At 27.4% G+C, this 4,835-nt stretch overlaps 1 non-coding gene across 1 annotated transcript; it reads left to right on the top strand.

Moving 5' to 3' along the window:
• Positions 1 to 1,073: 1,073 nt before the first annotated feature.
• LOC142324315 (small nucleolar RNA SNORA23) lies at positions 1,074 to 1,187 on the top strand. The gene has a single exon (XR_012756273.1). It is a non-coding gene; the product is annotated as a small nucleolar RNA SNORA23 (small nucleolar RNA).
• Positions 1,188 to 4,835: the final 3,648 nt, after the last annotated feature.

Here is a 4,835-nt window from a genome sequence, read left to right as displayed (position 1 = left end):
AACGTTTATATTTATAACAAAACTTAGATAAGCATATCCATAATGCAAACTAAATAACATCTGTTTAATATAAGGTAATTTCTATGTTTAATAAATGAAATTGTATACTTTACAAGGTATAAAAAAGATTATAACCTTATATCACCTATATTTTTAAGTACTAAAACTATGTTTCATGCTAATAAAACAATATTTATCAGTTTTATCATGGTGTAAAATATAATTGTAATAAAAAAATAATAATGTACATAGATGTCCTACTTTAATTACAGAATTGCTCTCTGTTTGGACAATATTATTTTTTGTATTTAATCTATACAACATGGTAAAATATTTAAAATTGAAATTAATTTTTTTACACTTTTATTATTTAATAGAATTGCATACTGCTGAACAACCACCATATTATTCATATAATCAAACAGTTATAGTAAGTATAAACCATTTAAAAACAAATGAAGATGAAATTACTGTTATGCCAGTGAAAGAAAAACATAATGCTGAAAAAATTATAGTGAAGGCAGTCATAAATCCAACTTATAACAAAACTGGGCAAGTATACTTTTCATGTAGTAAAATCTAATTTCTATAATCTGAATCAAAATATAAAAAAAGCTCCATTATCTTACCTTTTTTTCTGTGTTTAATGTACAAATATGTAACATTTTTTACTCAGAAACAACTTTTATTATTAATGAAAGATATTTCCATATATTTAGAAAGCTCTTTTTTTTATGATTATTAAAACTTCAGGTTTTTGAAGATTTATATTCTTATTAGCTGCAACATTTACAGCAGCCCTTAGTTCCATCTTTAATTTTATTATGGTTCATTGCAGTTAGCAATCTATTTATTATGGCTATCAAAATGATAGTATGATTTCATTAATGACTAACTCCAGAATAACTCCCATGTTATACGAATTAGTCCCCCTGAAAAGGTCATTAATTATTCCACAATGAATATTCCAATGAATCTTTTGCTATATTTATTTAAGTAAAACCATAATTAGTTGGTGTGGTAACGTCTTACTTAGGTATATATTTTAACTAACCTGTGTGTGTGTGTGTGTGTGTGTGTGTGTGTGTGTGTGTGTGTGTGTGTGTGTGTGTGTGTGTGTGTGTGTTGTGCATGCACACACACACACACACACACACACACACACACACACACACACACACACACATACACACACTAAGTACCAAATAATATTGTTAAATAATTTTTATTATGAATATTAGAGATTGCTATTACATATTAATACATTAATATTTAAATGTGACTAAAGGTCTACCCAAATTAAAAGGATTTTTAAAATATTAGAATCTGATTTACATTCATTCAGGCCATTATTATTATCAGCATACATTATAAAATCTTTCTTTGTCAAGTACTTATTAATATTTACATTTTATTCATGGATAAGAATCAAAAGTAGTGCCAGTTATCAAAAGATACCATAAACATCAAAAGTTAATTTAATGCAGTGACTGTGTAGAAGTGTTTTCATAGGACCAATTTTTTCAGTAATTCCCAGTTTTTGTGTCTGTTTACAAAATTTTTAGCTGGTACTCTACATTTAGTATTTTAGTAAAAATATTCTTTGAATTGGGCTACTAAAAGCAATTTTATTATAAGCCCAATTGTTATAGTACTTAGATGATTAAATTTCTTTTATCAATATCTAGACCATCTACTATTAGTTGACTTTTACTACTTTCACTTTTGCTGTTAATGGAAAAAATAAGATGCAACATTTCTGTTTCAGTGTAGTGCATCTGATGTAATAAATGTTGAAACTTAAGGACTTAATAGAACTCTAAATATATGTTCTTTATTTAAGAGATTACAGGGTTTTACACTTTTCTTAATTTTAATTTGAAATTACAGTTTTTCTGTTCTCATATTCAATTTTCTTATATAAGTTTCAATTTCTTCCTTCATAACAGATGATGACTCTGAAACAAAGTTATAAAACTCTGTCTTTTCACCAGCCAATTTTTGTTTTAATTTCTACATAATTACCTTTATTTGCATCAGTTAGGTCTCTGTTAACTTTTATTTATATTTAATAAATGTGCCAGTAGTAACTAGAATATTACCAATGGTTACATCCCTTAAAATAATTTATAACAATTAAATTAAGTACAAATCCACTCTGGTGTTATCAGTTAAAATCAGTTACGTTGATAGCCAGAGGATTAAATAACCCTTGGAAAAAATTAACATTTTTGATTGTATGCTCCTGACTTTGTGTGGTTATACCTATTTTCACACAAACTATAATAGTTTGTTTTTAATAAATAAGTTATTCAAAACAAGTTTTTATGCAGAAAAAAGACTTAAGACAAAGTGAAAAAAAAAGAAAATACTTCTAATTATTAAAAATTAAAAAATAATATAATTAAAAAATTATATTATAACAATATAATTATTATAATTTATAATAATTAATTTAAAAATAATACAAAAAACTCTGAAAGAATAAATTTAATATGCACTCACAGAAAACATAAATTTTAAAGAGTGAGAAGTAAAAACAAAGGGAAATGCTAAGAGATCAGTTGTGTCATAAATACATAAAAGAAGCTTCTGACTGACAAGTATGATTATTTGCTTTATGAGGACTAGAAGACAAAAGGTACATTACCTTGAGCTATCTCTTACCTATGGGATACCTCAATAAAGATTCCGATAATGATTGTCAGTATTAAATATAAATATTACTATTTATCATGGAAAAATATTTCGTTTAAATCATTTGCTTATTTATTTATTCAAAGAAACACATGTAAGTATGCAGTGGACCTTTACATTTGCTTCTAAAATTCACTACAATTATAATATAAAATAGAAAACGTATATATAAGATAATAATAATTAAATAAAAAATACAAAACAAAAAAAATAGTCATAATAACATGATAAAAACATTATTAATGACAAATAGGTTAGAAGTACAAAATAATACAGTAATTATAAATATTACTGTGTTAATATACATTAATATTAGAATATAATCACAAGATTATAAAGTCATCACAAGACACAATAAGGATAGGATTAATTGTAAAAGAATTTATTGCAGAAGTAGTAGTAATCAGGGAACAAGTATAAGCTGCTGGAGCAGTTATTATAACACATGTGGACTCCGACTAAGGTGACTAATAATGGGAAAGTGTATTATGGGTGCTCCAAAATTCACGCAAGTTTTGAATTTTGCGCCATTTGTGCGGTAAGGTGCTGCCAACGAAAAAAAGACAGCGTGGCAGCTGACAGTTTAGTGTTATTAAAAATGGCTGCACGAAAAAACAACGCGTTTTCATTGTTGAGCAATATTTTAAAAATAATGAAGATTTAGCAGCTACAGTTCGCAATTTTCGTACAAAATATGGTCGGAATAGGAATTTAAAACTATCAACTGTGAAGAGATTAATTAAAAAATTTGGGGTTCAGAAATTCCACGAGTCATTGTTGAAAAAAATGCATCCACAACGTGTGACTGTTTGGTGCGGATTTGCTTGAGGCATCATCGGACCAGTTTTCTTCGAAAATGCGGGTGATCAGGCAATAACAATTAATGGTGCTCGTTATCACGATATGATAATACAGATTTTGTGCCAAAATTGCAAGATATGGATGTGGACATGTGGTTTCAACAAGACTGTGCCACATGCTATACAGCTCGAAAAACGATTCAATTACTGCATGAGTCATTTCCTGGTCGTGTAATTACCCGTTTTAGTGATCAGAATTAGCCGCCCAGATCATGTAACTTAACGCCGTTGGACTTTTTTGAAGTCTAAGGTTTATGCCAACAAACCCACGACCACTCATGATTTGAAGGAGGGAATTGAGCCTTGTATCAACAAAATTCAGCCACATTTATGCAAAACGGTCATAAAAAATTTCGACGCGAATGTGCCAGCAAAGCAGCGGAGGCCATTTATCTAATATGCTATTCCACACACAACCCTATACCGTATACTTTATGAATCAATAAAAAATTTACAAGTTTTAATTAAAAACGTATGTTTTTATCAAAATTACTTTTTGCATGAATTTTGGGACACCTAATATGATATGGAAAATTCAGATTATTCTTCCATAGTCAGTGATCAGTATTTAGATACAGATCCACTGGTTAACTAATGCAATTTAAATGTGGAATAATTAATAAACAGAGATAATTAAACAGTTATCTAGCAATTAAATAATACAATGGAAAAAGCTAACATAAGAATATGTTGAGAGAATTATGTTCAGATAATAGATAAAACTTATCAGAATTTATAATTTATCTAGTAAATTATCAGAATTAATATGAAAAATGTGATTCTTCAAATAAAAACTTTTTTTTTGATTATTAACACAAACTTTCTACAGATTTTTATAAACTTATTCCTACTATTTTACTGCTTATTTTGGTATAAATACTATCACAAAACTCTGAACATTATGTTAATGAAATAACATAAATTAAGAGGAAAATTAACAAAAGAGAGGAGAATTAAAGGTTTCACCCATCCTGACATTTCAGAAAATATACGATTGAAATAGATTGCATGTCCAATGGAAGTTAAGTAAGAAAAGCTTCCATAGAATCTAAACTATACAGAAATTCAATTGGAATTTTAATGTGATTTTAAAAGCATCTATGTACAAGATTCTGACACTCTCTCACTGTAAGTGCTTGTGTGTGTGTGTGAATGTTATAATTTATTCAAGTGATACCATAACTATACATTATTGTTATTATTATTTTATATATAAATAAAGTTTCATATTTATTTATTTAAAATTGTTTACATTTTAATCAATCTTTTCTAGATGGA

Source organism: Lycorma delicatula, chromosome 4 (genome assembly GCF_047948215.1).
Source record: "Lycorma delicatula isolate Av1 chromosome 4, ASM4794821v1, whole genome shotgun sequence".
NCBI classification, from domain to species: Eukaryota; Metazoa; Arthropoda; class Insecta; order Hemiptera; family Fulgoridae; genus Lycorma; species Lycorma delicatula.
This window is presented reverse-complemented; position numbering and strand designations above follow the sequence as displayed.